The following is a 17,042-nucleotide window of genomic DNA, read 5'->3' on the forward strand; positions in this document are numbered from 1 at the left end:
CTCTCTCTCTCTCTCTCTCTCTCTCTCTCTCTCTCTCTCTCTCTCTCTCTCTCTCTCTCTCTCTCTCTCTGTATGTGTGTGTGTGTGTGTGTGTGTTTGATGTATTCCTGTGTGAGATAATGGGCATATATGTGTCACAGCACACATATGGAAGTCTTTCCTCCTAGAGTCAGGAATCTCAGCTGACTGCACATCATGCCTGCCTTTCCCTGCCAGCTTCTGTTCCAGGACTTAGATTTCACAACTAAGGTTTCCCAAAAAGCATGTAGAAAGTCAGGTTAGATGCCTGGGGATAGCATAGAGAGTAAAGTGCATGAAGACTACAGTTTGAGTCCCCAGAATCCTCATAAAGATGAACCATTATCAGTATCTGTAACCCGAGCCCTCTGACAATGAGCTGGAAAGCAGAGACAGGAGAGTCTGCAAATTCAGGAACCAGCTAGCCTGACATGTCCACAGGTGAACAAGAGACTGTCCTAGACAAGGTGGAAGGTGAGGAACTACAACCCAAGGTGTCAACCACTGACTTCTATATACATGTGGTGGCACACACATATCCATTGTCCCACAAGTGAATACATCACAGGGGAGGGATATTTTTAGATACTCAGAAAAGTCTGCCTGGCTGTTTCTGTACTTTCTTTCTTCCTTCCTTTTTCTTCCTTTTTTCCTTTTAATAGCAACAGGCACAATTTGCTTTTAAAACAGTCACCTGAGGTGTGATTGAGAGGAAATCACTGCTTGTAGTTTCCGGCTCTGTGGGAAACATCATCCAGTCAAACTTAACTAAGCCTTTTATTTCCTACATTTGCTCCTCATCAATTGCAGCCTGTCAGCTTGCAGCCTAAGAACCAGCAGAGAGCCCCTCACCCTGGCACTTTGCATAGTGCAATTGTTCCTGCCTAACAGATCAAATCTCCAGGTCATTTTGTTCTCTCTCTATTAGAAGATGCCCCCTCTGAGAGCAGCACGCCAGCCCTGTTTAGGAACTATTTAGAAGAAAGTACAGCTTTAATTTCCTGCTTTTTCCTCCCAGTACCTTACTTATCCACCTCTTCCACCCCAGCAGCACCACAGGAAACATCATCTTCCTAAAAGAAGGACACAATTTCCTGCATTTCTGGATTTTTCTCTCACACTTGAAGATTTTCCAGAGCTGGAATTTAGGACTACTGACACTAGCAAATCACAATAGCACAGAGATGAGCATGTCCTAGGATGGACTGGGCTCCAGCCCTCCTGTGAAGGACAGAACGTTGAAATCTAATTAAGTAGGATCCTGACCCTGAGTAAGTCCTAAATAAGTAGTATCAAGACCCTGAAAGAATGTGAAAGCCACTTAATTCCTTGCAATGTGGAAACAATAACATCTCAGCATTAACATCACTACTAATTGAGTTTTCTCTTTCCTGACAGCAAAATGAATTCCTCTCTGAGCGTGTGGCCAGGATGCTTGCCAGGCATCTACACAAGTCACTACCATTTGATAATCAATTCCACTCTCCTCCTCTCATTCCTATGTAACTCTTCAAAATATATTAGGTCAATCTTGTTGGGGAGGTACCTGCAATGTTGTTCCTCTGGTGCCAGCCACCATAGTTTTGTTTGCTTATTGTTTGTTCGGTTAGCTGTTCAGTGGTTGGTTGGTTGGCTGGTTGGTTGGCTGGTTGGTTGGCTGGTTGGTTGGTTGGTTGGTTGATTGGTTAAGACAGACAATCTCACTAATACCAAAGATTAGGTTGATTGGATCTGCCTGTTCTCCCTCCCCATTCCACCCCCACAGTTCTGGGCTTCCAAACATATACTACCACACCTGGCTTTTCCAATGGGGTCTTAGGATATGACTATGGTCTTCCTACTTGCATGATGAGCATTTTACCTTTACTGACTGAAGTATCTTTCCAACCTTAAATCTTAAACTAATATGAGTCTGAGTGTCTGAAACCTAGGTGTGGATTCTTAGGGTTTGTAGAGGTAAAACCTGATTCTTTTCCCTCTTACCCATTTGCACACTCCCACATCAGATTTCCAGTAAATAAGAGTCAACATTCCATGAATCATGAATATTTTAGCCCCAACTACTGCACTCTCCACTCCTTGGATTCCCTCACATTCTTTTAGCCTTCCTGAGTATCCTCTGTTTTTGAATTGCTGGCCATCTTAGGTAGCTAGACATTAGCAGATTTGGAGATCTATGAGGATAGACACCCTTCTCGACCTATAATCAGCTTTGGTCCACACCTTGGGGTTCCCTGGTAATGTGTTAATTTTAAAGGAGAAAAAAATCACCAATGTACTTCCTTAAAATTTCATCTAAAAGTGGGAAAATTCAAGGTGGCAGGAATTTTCTGAGACCCATTAACAAAGCAATCTCTGCCAGGTAAAGCATGACTATTTTATAAATTTATATTTTAAGCTTTAAAAATAATTCCCTTTAATTTATTCTGTTATATAATTTTGGGCTTAATTACAGAATGGGATCTGAGGTCTAGCTCTAACCCTAGAAGAAGACATGACATTCTACAACACTATAAAACAAAGAAAAGAAAAAGAGTATAAAAGTATAAAGAAAAGACCTGTAGTTCATTCCCCAGAGCCCACGTAAAGGTGGAAGGAGTGAACTCACCCCAGAGGGTTGTTCTTAGACCTCAACATATATACTGTGTTACATATACCTACACACAAGTACCACACACACAAAATCCACTAATTATATAATATATTATTTATTAAAATATATACTAATATAATATAAATTGAAATTAAAAGAATTTAATAAAACACAATGCCACTAATTATGGTCATATATTAGCTAGCATTCTTCTTTTCCTACATGGGTTCATTGGGGAAAGAGGTAACAAAATTAAAACATTTTGAGTATTTTTTGTTATTTTAAAAAAGTTGTTCCAAAATCTAGTACCTTTTCCACTATATAATTTCTATTTTAAAAATTCAACACAAAGTCTACAGAATTTCATTTTTTGGAGATTTTTTTTTTTGAGACAGGGTTTCTCTGTGTAGCCCTGGCTGTCCTGGAACTCACTCTGTAGACCAGGCTGGCCTCAAACTCAGAAATCTGCCTGCCTCTGCCTCCCAAGTGCTGGGATTAAAGGTGTGCGCCACCACTGCCTGGTATTTCTGGAGGTTTCAAAAGCTTGTATTCTACATTTTTATTAAAGAACAATGAAAAAATATAAAAAAGCACTTTGTTTCCACCCATTAAAAAAAAAACTATCCAAATAAGCCTATCAGTCACCAGAACAGAGAAAGCAGCCCACTCAAAAACCTGTAACTCAAGAGCTGGAGAAGTATGGGGCACCCGAAGGAAGGCCTGTTTAAAACATGGTAGATCATCCCCTTAATGAAAGACATACTTGCATCCCACAGAACCTTCCTCATGCAGTTATTTATAGAGCCTTGCTGCAAAATCTGCCTGCTTTTTGATTCAAACTCAGAAAGTGTCACCTTTTCTTTTCTCTCTTTCTATCTTCCTTTTCAAACACAAACCAAAACCATATGCTCGTTTGCACTGACACTGGGAATTTTCTCTCCCCCAACATCTTACCCAAAACCATCACACACCTGGCTCTTCCCAGACTCCCCTTGAAGAGCTTGCCTCCTTGTCTGACCTCTAGCTCAGAAGCACAATTTTCTCTCTTTCTTTATTCCCCTCCTTCCACCAGTTGCCAAGTACTCCAGCTTGACTGCCTTGTTGTTCTTCCCTCGAGATCTAAGAAAAGTGTCCTTTTTTCTTTTTTTTTTTTTTCTGAGCCAGGTTTAAAATCTTTTACATATAAGACTAAGACCCACAAAAGAGACTCTACCCTCCCCAGTAACAATCACAGCTGTGCTATCATCCTGAGATACTTTGTGATGGGCTCAACAATAGCAGGAAAAGGAAAGACAATTGTCCCTATTTGGTGGTGGTGATGGGCAGACAAAAAAGCATGAACTCTTAGAAAGGAGAGATAAAGTTGTTGTTGTTTTTTTTTTTTTCCTTTACAGTTGAAAGTGGAAATCAAAGCTTTATAAGTAGGGCACAGAGCAGATAGAGGAACCTGACCTGGCTCTGGTAGTCATAAGAACAGAAAAAAGCTAGAAGCAAAGGTCAGCCAAAGATGTCCTAGGAAGAATGAAAGGTGGCTCTAGGAAACAAAGACACTACAGTACTCACCATCTGGTGAGCCCAGTCTATGAGAAGGCCCTAGTCAATGAGAGATTAACGTGTCTTATAACAAAGATGCAGAAGTCTTTATCATTATCTGCTGTATACTAAAGTATAGGGTGGGCAGGAATATTATCTGGAGCTTAACCAGATAAGTAATTAGCATAAAAATCCATTGTACACTTGCCCTTGAGAATTCCTTGGAGAGTCAGCAGCTGTCCTACAGATGCATTGTGTTCTTCTGGGTGAAGTGTGACACCTACTGGCTTGTAATGGGGAAAGCCTAAACTTCACTTAGGAGAAATTTACCTGGGGAAATTGCAGTACAAGCAACTTCTAGATAGAAATTGTTATTTCTTAGTGAGACACTGGGCAACCTCAAAGTTAGATTGGGGTTCCATGGCTAAACGTGTTTCTAGATCTTGAAAGAACAATGGAAGTATACAGAGAATAAGTCACCATGGTAGGAAGATACCACAGGAAGAAGACTGGGCACGAAAATGTCTGCCTTCAGATCAGCATCTGCCTCTTTGTCACCAAAGAGCATCCAACAGATTGCATCTTCTGTTTCATTGCCATGATTATTGTTGGTTATGTTTTCTTTTACTCTCCCTTTCAGTTTGATGTGCTAGAGTAGTATAGCTTACTTGGAGTGCACACAGAGACCAGGAAGATAGAAATGGACCCTTATGAGGAAGAGGAAAAGCTAAGAAAATTTTAGGGGAGGGCGGATAATAGAACACAAGTGACATAAAATCAGAAATGTAAATACCTAAAGTGAGGAGGTTTGAGTGAGAAAAGAGATGTGTGGGGCTCAGGAATGGATAAGAAGAAAAATAACCAACACCAAGAACATACAAAAAAAAAGTAATATTCAAACTTGCTATTTTATAAGCTTATTAAAATTATAATTAAAAATATGTTTGGAGATAAGCTATATAAAGGAAAATGCTCTTCCCAGAAGCCATAGATGATGATGATGATGATGATAATGATGATGACGACGGTGACAATGGTGATGACGATGATGATGGTGACAATGACTTATTGGGGAGATTGCTATTATTAAAATCCCAGTTACATGGGATACTTATCTGTGTATAGTTGGTCAGAGAGACCCTAAGGCTCCAAAAACAATATAGGTTACTGCCATTATTTTAACTTGCCCACCAGAACTTGATAGCAAGACCCACTGCTGGAAGACTGATGAAGACATCATCAGCCATCTTACCTAGCTGTAAAATCTGTGAGTTACAGTAATGATCATCCTGGCAAGATGTACAACAATGCATGAATAGTATAAGAGTAACCAACCACTTTCAGACTGGATTCAGGGCTCATTTTATAGGAAGGGACTCGTGTCTGATGTTATAAATATGGTCAAGAACAAATGCCTGGAAAGACCATAAGTTATAGAAGAAATACGCCAATATCATTTACTAAGAGGATACATGATAAAATTCCCCTCCAAGTAGTCATGTTTATATCCATACATTAGAGCTACTCTTAGCCTTAGTAGGAGAAGCTTCTTACTGCAGCAGGTGGAGCTTAATGAGGAGACTCATAACTAGTTGAAGTGCTAAGAATAAGAAATAATGGAGTAGTTGGTCCAAAGCAGGTCATCTACTTTATCTTTTCCAAGGCTCAGGAAATACCATGGAAAAGATGATGGAAAGAATGAAAGAGCAAAGGGATCAGTAGATGTGTTGTGAAACAACATCTACTGGCCATGGCATGGCCACTGCACTCATGAATTCACTGCAGTTATGGTTGCCTACACATATCCTACATAATAGTGGATGTGTCAACATTCTACCATAAAAGGGGGAAGGATTCATGCAGCTCTACCTCCCCCATAGTTAATGGTGGCTGGGGAAAGGGGCATCATTTTCTTCAGTGGTATAGCCATGGATAAATTACCCATACTATTTACCCGTTTACCATGTAAATGATCATAAATTACCATATGCAAATTATTTTTAATTAAACTCAGTGGGATACAGAGAGAAACAGAGATAGCTAGCAACAGAGACAGACAGAGACAGAAACAGAGAGACAGAGAGAGAAAGCAAAACCATAGTTAAAGTTTTTGACAGGCACACCAAGGGTAGTAAAAAGACAAGTCTGCCAAGAGTCCACACAGGAACAACAGAGGGCCTTATACTTTCTGTCCGAAATGCTCCTGCTTCAGCACGTCCTTCAAGTTCCAGCTCTCATGCCGCTTTTTCTAGGAAGCCAACTCTCCACCCTCACCCCAGGAATCTTACCCCTGTGATGCTCTGAAAACATGTTCTATAATTCTTCATAAGCACATATAGCACTAGACAGGAATCAGGTGATTGAAGAGTTCAGATCCCAGCATTCTCTCACTGACTGAAATCTTAGGAAAATTTCAAAATTTCACCAAACTATGGTATGTCTTCCTATGGAGTGCAGACCACCTACTCTAAGGTTTTTACAGGGATTAAATTAAAAAATGATAAACTGATGGAGCTTAAACTAATGCCTAGTAAGTAACAAGCTTGGGAGGCATTTGTTTTGTTATTATTTCTGGAAGTGTTAATATAATGTCTGTCCCTCTAGACTATTAAGTTCAAGAAAACATTGCTGTTCTTATTCATGGCATATTCCATCTAAACACAGCATCATATCTTGAAGTTAAATTTTTGTTCCTAAAATGTTAACATAACATAACAAACATAACATAACGTAACATAACATAATGTTACTTCATAGATGCCTTAGTCTACTTTGTTTGGATACAATTATAAACAAAATACGTTTGTTTGGTTCATGATCATGTTAGCTAGAAAATTCAAATGACATTGGTCCTGCATCTTAGTGAGGTCCTCATGGCTATGTCACAGAGAGCTGACCACCACCTGAACCAAAGAACTGGGAATCACCTGAAGAAAGAGACCAAATGTATGGAGTAATCACACTTCATAACAATTGAATCACATGGAAACAATGCTAATTCTGTGAGAATTAATTCCTTTCAAGAATGATATCCCATGACTTGATCATGTGCTCTGTATGTTAGAGATGTATAATCTCTCAATATCCTCGCAAACAGGTAATAACCTCAGCCTGTGTTTGGGCAAGGACAAATTATACCTTTGCATAGTGACAGGTTTGGTATAAAAACTAGAGATTATATGTCTCCAGTAACCAGTAAGTCAATTACCATATGAATAAACATATAGGCAAATGTTCAGCTGATATTTCTATTACTATTATGAGCATCATATTAATATATTGCATAATTACTAATGGACAATGCTATGTTCTATTATTATTACTACAGGGCTAAACAAAGTATTCAGTAGTAATTAAATTAATGTGAGAATAAAGAATACCTTGTCTAGAGAATGATTTCTGAACAGAGCTTTAAAGAAGAAAAATGGTAAACCATCCTGAATCCACTCATGGATATACCTTTGGTAATTCCCTTGTAGAGTAGAAAGCTATGTACTCAATCATCAGTCATATGTCTGCAAAAATAAATATAACCCAAACATCAAGGAAGTTTGGGTATTCAGGGAAGGAGAGTCTAATCAAGGTTGTGAAATCAGAAAAGACCCTGAGAGGAGGTGATGTGGAGCAGGGGTGGGAGGAGTTAGCTGGGAAGAGGTGAAGTGGAGCAGGGATGGGAGGAGTTAGCTGGGAGGAAGTGATGTGGAGCAGGGGTGGGAGGAGTTAGCTGGGAGGAGGTGATGTGGAGCAGGGATGGGAGGGTGTAGCTGGGAGGAGGTGATGTGGAGCAGGGTTGGGAGGAATTAGTTGGGCTGTGAAGGCAAAGGAGCTTTTGAAAAGCAGGAGCAGGTGGAACAGGAATGCTAATGGACTTCATGGTGTTATGTACAGTTCGAGTTTTATGTGTATGGGCAGGATTGGAAAAAGCAAAGCTGGAAAAAAGTCAGGCGATAGATAACGAAGAGCCTTGCAAGCCTTATTAAGCATTTGGATTTCATCCAGTGGGCCTTAGACATAGTTGAAAGATTTTTCAAAGGTGGAAAGGAGTAATATGATCACATTTGCATTTAACATGGGCCATTCTGGGACAGCTGGGCAGTAGCTGGAAAATTAATTAAGAGGCTTTCAAAAGATCCCAGACAGTCTATGGTCACAGCCTGTCTTAGCACAGTAGAAATGATGGGAAAGGCCTGAATGAAATCAAAACATAATCCACAGGATTTAAAGGTTATTCGATGTTAGAGCAAAAGGAGCAGAAGAGGCCATAATTTCATTTAAGTATCAAATTGTTCATGGTTCCACCCCTCTAACACAAAGATAAGAACAGTAAGCTTGCAAAAGAAAATAGGTGAGAATGAATTTGTGCAAATTTCACTTGGAAATTCCGTGAAACTCCTGTGAATCCTGTTCTTTGACATTAGATAACAAGCCATTCACCATGCATGGGCTCCATTCAGGCTTATAGTCACCCCAAATCATTGTCTTTTCATTTTCCCAAATCACACATGACTCCAGTATTACCAATGGTTCCCTCTCCCTTCCTAAAGATGTCTCGTGACCAAGTGACCTTCCTTTTCTAGCTTTTCTTTAGACTTTAGGTCAGATTATTAGGCAAGTTATGTCTCTAGCCAGTAATTTCCTGAATGGAGTTGAAGGTCAGAGAAGAGAGCTGAGCCAGAAGAAGACACTAGAGAATGATCTGCATAGACGGCCACCCAAGGACGTTCCATGGGGTTGGACGATTGGGACACAGGTGGAAGCCTGGGAGACAGGAATTATTGAGGGAAGAACAAGGCAGAGGATAAGGTTTCTCTCCAAAACATCTTTTCTCACACAGTCCTCTGGACATCAGTTCATCTTCAACTACCAAGGAAACTTGCCAATTTCAAGTAAGTAGTAGCCAGAGACATGATAAGAGGTGTGTGAGAAACTGAAAGGAGGGAAGAATTGAATAAGAAGTAGTCAAGAAGGCAGATGCCACAAAGGTGTAAAGAACCAGCGCTGTGGTCTGAATTACTGGTGCCTACTACTTGTTTCCTCTGATGACTCTAAAACAGCATGGTGAAGTGGTCACAAATTCTTTACCATTTTGTCCATTTTCCTTCTATTGAATCTGAACTAGGTGTATTGGTTAACAGAAGGAGATAAAGGTACCTAAATAGCCTTCTGCCAGTCTTGGCTTTTTACTGGAACAATCTTAGTTCAAGTCTCTGATGTCATAAGTAGACATGTCCAACTTGTAACCTTTGAGCTACACATATCAGGGTAGCTAAGATTTGTCAACTGCAAATCATGTAGTAGCTGAAGATGAATGTGAAGTTCACTGGTATTGAGAGGACTGTGTGGGAAAAGATGCTTAGGAGAGAAACCTATTAGAATGTTCAAATACAGTAAGAGAAGAGATTTAGTCTCGGTACCATAGAAACATCTATTTTTGTTTGAACACACTTATTAGATATCTGACTGTGCAAAGGAGCATACTCATCCATTACTTCAATTTGGAGTGTACAGTGTTGCCCTAGGTGACTACACTAGATACTTGGAGGCATAAATTGCATTTCTGTAAGTGGTATTATTAAATATAGATGTCCTGTTACTCAACAAATTCCACCACCTCCCCCTCAACTCCCATGTGTAACCACATATAGTCTTGTTTTTCTTTCCTGTAATGAAAAACAGTCAAGGTTGTCAAGTGAGTATATGCTATGTGCCAGGTTTTGTGTCAAGTGCTGCACTTAAATTTCTTTTAGTCAAATTACGTCCATGTTTTGGGTGTCTAATGAAGATGTCAATCAAGCAGTTAATATTGCTGGTCTTTGTACTATGCACTTTACATGCCTCATTTCATTTCAACAGCAGAAACAAGTAGATAATGTTTCAGTTAAGACTCAGTAAGAATAACAGAACACCATAGTGGCAGATAGGGGCTTGTTGAAAAAACTGGATCTGAAACAAGGATGAGAATTGGTTGTTATTATATCTGATGCTGAATCTAGTCCTTTATGGGGTTGTCAGGAAGGGAAGATGGATGTGAAGTGGGGAGAGCAAGAGCAAGTTGGAACTCACAAGGATGGACCACAACTAATGTCACATTTTTTTTTAATCCTGATCTTGATGGTATGAGTTCCTTAAAACAAAGATTCTTTCTCTTTTAGTTAAAGAAACATATCTGGGGCCCAGAAATCATGGCAGTCAAAAACGCTAAGGAAAGTTTCAAGGGAGGGTAGATCAGTTGCAGGGATGGCTCCACCAACCAGGTGAGCTAACCAATAGTAACCATATGTGAACTACAAAGTACTGGATTTACTTATAGCTTGTAAATCTCACCTGGCTTTGCAGCTGTGGTACACTCACTGTATGAGGAATCCTGGAAAATGTATGTAGGTTAGCCTAGTCCAGCTGAAACACAACAAAGCCCCTTCAGGTATTCAAATAATAATTATAAGTATATACCATTATCATCAAACCAAGGCTGTACTTAGACAAGCACTGATCATGCCGTAGCCTGTGCCCTGGGTTGTCATACAGCAACAAGTTTGATTCCACTTCAGGAAATTCCAAAATGACTGGTAAACAGTAAACCACTGTTCTTTTTATCCCCAGTTGAGGCTGCCTAGGACCACTGTCACCTGTCAGCTATTATGGACATGGCACTTAAGATCTTCAGCTTTACTGAGACCTACAAGAAGAAGCATGAAGAAACAGGAGGAGTAGTTGTCAACCTGTGGTTCTCAACCTCACTAAGGTTACATATCAGTATCCAGCATATAGGACATTTACATCATGATTCAGAGCAGTAGCAAAACTGCAAGTAGCAAAGAAATAATTTTGTGGTTGGGGGTCACCACCACAGGAAGAACTGTGTTAAAGGACCAAAGCATTAGGAAGGTTGAGAACCACTGATTGGTTCAGCAGTTAAGAAAGAGCACTTGCTGCTCTCGAAAGAGAACTGGAGTTTGATTTCCATAACAAGTAGCTCATAACCACATACAACTCCAGCTACTGGAGATCCTCAGCCATTGCTTAGTCTATATGGGCATCTGCATACAAGTTCACACATGTATAGATGCAGATGCAAGAATTTACACATAAAGATTATTAAAATAAATTTTTTTAAAAAGAGATACAAGAATTGACAAAGCACATTGGTCACTCAATACCAAATGACTTCTTACAAGCAAAATTGTAGATACTTAATTATATATCTACAAATCTGTGACATACCTATAATTTACAATGTAAATTTTGAGATAAATTTTTTCATGCAAAATTTAGGCAGATTCGTGTGTTTTGTATAAAATTACAGTTCCAATACTGACACTTCCAGGGACCACAGATTTTCTTCCAGACCAAGAAAATTTGGAGGAGACCTGATATTGCTAAATCTCTTTCAGAGGCTGCAACTGAGGTCAGATGCCGCAGCCTTGTCTTTTCAAATAATGGAGAAAGGCCGATATAGGGGAAAGGGGGAAAGGTGTGGCCTGACACATGAATCTATTTAAAATGAAGAGGAAATGGGCAGCCTTGGTATTGCCAGGCTGCCTGCCTCGTTGATATGTCAGGAACATTTTAAACATAGCCCTGCAGGTGGTGAATGAGAATAGAAACCAGAAATGTACAGATTAAATTTAGCAGCAGATTGGATCGCATTCACCAAGATGTTTGCCTCACTGCCTGCTCTCCTCCTCCTCCCCACTCAGGCTGCAGGACACCTAATCAGAGAAGGCAGCCTCCTAGTGGATTCAATTAGCCATGGAGCACCTTGTGTGGGTTAATGGATGAAAGAAATGGAAACAGACATGACTTCTGCTGCACAGAAGTAGCCCTGGGCAGAGGGGGAGGCCTCAGTGCCAAGCCAGGCAGCACATCTCCATCTCTGGGGATAGGATACACCTCCAGTGTTCCTGCTGAGAACTAACTTCCCTCCCTCCCAGCCTGGAAAGGCAGAACTACATTCTTTTCCAGGGTTCCTGACACTATGAGTCTTCAGTCTAAGAGAATATATAGGCTTCAGCATCCTGATATATGTAAACATACAGTTTGCACAGGATAGATGTGCAAGGCATTTTCTTTACAGTGTTCCTCAAGTGCACTCATACACTGACTTCATGTAACCTAGGACTGTCACCACCACGAACACTTACTAGGTGTTCACTGCTTCCTCAAAAAGGGAGCCTCCTTTAAGTCTGAACTCCTATGTCAACAAAGAACTTGGTGTCTCCTATTCTCCTTCCAGACACCCATGTTATGAGACAGGATCCCTCACTACTTATCCTATTGAATCTGTACCTGTCTGACTCCTTATCTAAAATGACTTGTGTCTCTTTCTACTGAAATATCCTATAAGTCTTGTTAATCTCAAACTGAATTAACACTAAAACATTCAGTTAGATTAGCCTTGGATAAAAGCACAATTCTGTAGCTCTGTCTTCTGCCTTGTCACCTATGGGTTCTGTTGTGTGACTTTTCCTGGTGAGACATGAACAAACCTGTATTCACCCCAGGCAGGTCATCAATGACAGCAAAGAAATACTTCGAGCCAACTCTGGATAAGTGAGCTAGTAAGTTTACTGGAACTACTTACAAGATGTAAGAGAGGGGTCACTTACAGAGGGAGAGGTGAGTCAAAGCTACCACCAAAATCTACCCCAGTGTGAGTGACAGCTTACAAAGGCTGCATCCCTGGAGCTCGATGCCGGATTCCCAGGCAGCTCCAACAGAATGTCTGTCCCCTCCATAGCAAATGTCTGTTTTATACAGCCCCAAGAAGGAGCCGTGTGAGTTTTGTAATTGTCAAAGCTTCCTGGGTCTTATGAGCATCCCTCCTCCCTTAAGTGGGGAGATGTTTTAACTTAGAGGAAATAACTACACAAAAGTCTTGTGTTTGTGGACTTTAGTGGGTACATAAAATTCTTGTTACCCTCAGTCTTTTAAATGGATATACTAATGGTACCCAATCCTATATATTGCTGTCAGAATACCAAGTTGTATGAAAAATATTTAGTATATGGACCATATTGTCAGCAGTCAAAAATATTAGTAATCTTAAGTCGGTTTTAGAAAATTTGCTAGGCAGTGAATAAGGCATTAACCTTACTAATTAACCTTAATAACTGAATTGGCCTTAACCTTTAGTGATTATAGCACAGTGGAGGATACAGATAAAAAAATTCTAACCGTAAAAATCACAAGATAAATGCAGGCCACACTGTGGTGTGCAGCCTTCTTCATGTATTAAAGAATAATATGAATTATCATCAAGAGACAATCTCACTATAAGGGAGACATTATTTAGATATTGCCTAAAAGATAGAGGAAAGGCAAGGCCACCATGACCCATTTTCCACTTAGCAATAAAGGACATCTGTGACTGTTGAATAAAACAAGACCATAGTTCGTTGCTTTGGTTGAATATTTGCTAAGCTCAAATGTACAAGACTCTCTTTTGATAACAGTGTTTTTACAGTCTAGACAGACAAACATCTAACATAAGAACAACAAGCGTGCTGACCTTCAGACAGTGAAAATGTTGATGCACAAACACAGAAACTTCCTGAAGGACGTAGATGAAGTAGGAGCTAGCTCAGGAAAGAAAATGAGGAGCCTCAAACCATACTCATCAAAACAGAGTGGCCTGCATGAAATATCTTTATTACCTTTAAAATCATGGTGTATAATTTGATTTAGAACTATACAAAATGTAGGCTGGAGATCAAATTACAGCTTGCTCTTTTTAAAAAAAAAAAACTTTACAAGTAAAAGTAACAGATAAAATATGGTGATTAGACTTTTTGTTTTTAATCTTCAGTGTTTATAATTAAAATATCAGTTTATTAAGCATGATACAATTGTAAACACAGTTGGGTGTAACTTGAATCACTCACAAGGATAAAAAGTATACATGCAAACATATATACTCACTATACTTTGGCTCCTTTCCTCCTTTCCCTAGAGGTTCTCCTGTCTTTGACAATGAGCACCCCCATTATGAATTATCTAATTACATCATTGAATATTTACTGTATACATTGAATGAAGAAACTATAAGGATGCCAGTGTGCTTTTCCTCCTGTCCTGAACAACACACTGAAATTGAGTTCCAGGCATGTCGTTCTCATTTTCTTTTACTGTCTCTTAAGAATTGTAGTCTGTGGCAGTCACATCCTCCCTCAGAACCTGGGAAATTAATGGACCCATCACAAGATGAGTCAGAAGCAGTCTAGTGAAGCCATCTAGTGAGGAAGTTCATGGTTCCTGAGTTACTTAGAAAGGGTGTAAAGAACTTAATATTAAAATGAGTAAATTCTAATTAGAGAAAATGGAAGCTGGATACCCATAGGTGCTCCCATTCTTAATTCTATAAGGGTAGGATGACAAGAAAAAGACTGTCATGTAGAAATATCAAAGACACAAGCAGATCTCAAGCCACACATAGAAATAATAGAAATAATCAGGCAGCAGAAGTTTAGAATCAGATATTACTAAAACTAATTCGAAGCCCAGATTTTACATTTGCCCATGCATCCTGAGATGTGCCAGTTAGCATCTATGAGCCTGTATTTTTCATCTGAAAAAAAAGGAACAATACTTTATAGGGCAGTATTACAGATCGCAAAGTTCTACACCTCTTTATGTAGATTCAGCCTTAGTATTCTCCCACTAACCCTTTCAGTGATCTCTTCTAGCAGTCTCCACTCCTTTTTGTCAGCTGCAAATCCAAAGAAACACTTTCTACCAGGGACTCTCAGTGGCCACACTGGGCTGGGGATACAGGCAAACAATTTTCACTATTCTTCCTGTCCCTAATTTAAAAATGGGGTACACAAAAGGCAGAGAATAGTCAAAAGATGAAACACAAATGGCTGAAAAAATACTTAGAGAAATGTTCAACATGCTTATCCACCAGGGAAATGCAAATTAAAACTACTTTGAGATTTCATCTTGCACCAGTCAGAATAGCCTAGATCAATAAAACAAATGACAGCTCATGCTGGTGAGGATGTGAGGAAAGGAAAACCTAGTGGGAGTGCAAGCTTCTTCAGCCACTGTGGTAATCAGTATGGCAATTTCTCAGGAAGCTGGGAATTGATTTACTTTGAATTCTGGCTATGCCACTCTCAGGCATATAGCCAAAGAGGTCTACATCTTACTACAGAGATACTTGCTCAACCATGCTCCTTGCTGCTCTATTTATAAAAGCCATAAACTAGAAATATTGTAGATGTCCATGAACTGATGAATAGCTATGAAAAATGTAGTATATTTGTATAATGAAATATTATTCATCTGTTGCAAAAGTCGCAGGTAAACTGATGGAGCTGGAAAAAAAGCATCCTTATAACAAATATTATATGTTTACTTTTACTTGTGAATGTTAGCTTTTAAGCCTTTAATATGTGTGCTACAATCTGGATAACCACAGAGGTTAGGTATCTAGTAAGGGACCAGGTTAAAAAAAAAAGAGGATGTCTGAAGGAAGAAAAAATAAAATACATTGTTATGTAGACAAAAGAGGGAAACTATAATAGAAGAATTAAATAAGGCAAAGAATGGGAGAGAAAGGTAAACAAAGAAATATGGAGAGGGACAAATAACACTAAAAGCTACTTAAAAATCTTATGAAATCTATTACTGTAGAAAGATTATAAGATAGATAGACAGACAGACAGACAGACAGACAGACAGACAGATAGATAGATAGATAGATAGATAGATAGATAGATAGATAGATATGAAAGGAATCTAGATGGAGTCACCATATAATGGAACAGGCAATGCCCCAAACAGACATCTTATCCCACAAAGTAAGACATTCAGGGCCAGGAATGAGCTGCATCTGGTTGAGTCACTGGCCAAAGAGAGTCCTTAAACACGGGTGCTACCTCAAAAAACAAAAACAAAAAAGAAACCACAGACTATTGCAAAGAATATTGGTTACTCCACAATCTGATGGTAGGGCTCTTTTCATGAAGATAGTACTTCTTTATGTCATTGAACACCAAGAATTTGAGGTGGTGCCTAATTAGAAGTTTCACTTCTATTGACTAGGGTCCATGGTCCTGGGAGGTACTTTCTACTATACTGGCAGAAAAAGTAATCAGGTATCACCAGGTGTTGTGACCTACAACAGACACATACCTGCAAGATATATTGGAGCAATCAAGGAACAAATGTTACAGAGGCAAACAATCAACACTTTGATTGGATTAAAGCCCACTCTATTAGGTGAAGCCCATTCCTGACACTGCTAAAGTGGCCAAGAACATGAGAATAGATAGTCAATGTATCTGGAGGAAATCTACTACTATTAGTCCACTCAAAGAACAGGCAATGAAATGACTTCTAATGATACACCGGTTTACCAGCAGATCAGCAACTCACTGAACCCACATCAGAAAAGCTCCTGGAGAGCTAACACAGACACACTACTTAACAACGTGAAGAGAGGGAGAGACTTTGAAGCACTTAGTTCTTTTAGATTCATCGAACCTTTCCCTTCAAATCTCAGAGATCTATGTGGAAGAGAAAGTGGAAACAGTGTGAGAGCCTGAAGTAATGGATGACTTTAAGGAAAGTGTGTCTTCCACACACAAAAGGACTGATGCATATATCACTCACAGAAACTTAGGCAGCATACAAGGGACTGAAGAGATTTAAGCCAGGTGAGGTCCCAGCACTCAAAGGAGAAAGTAAACACAGGCTCCTATCTTTATCCAAGAAGTTGTTTGTAATTGTTACCTGTCAGTAAAAAAAAAAAAAAAAAAAAAAAAAAAAAAAAAAAAAAATTGGTTTTCTATAATGGAATCTTACCGAGTATATCAACTCTATGTCAGGGCAGACCCCATGCTGAGGAGTAGTTGATCAATATGAAATGGAAAGGTTTTTTTTTTTTTTGGACTTT

This window comes from Grammomys surdaster, unplaced genomic scaffold (assembly GCF_004785775.1).
Source record: "Grammomys surdaster isolate TR1022 unplaced genomic scaffold, NIH_TR_1.0 242, whole genome shotgun sequence".
Lineage (NCBI taxonomy): Eukaryota > Metazoa > Chordata > Mammalia > Rodentia > Muridae > Grammomys > Grammomys surdaster.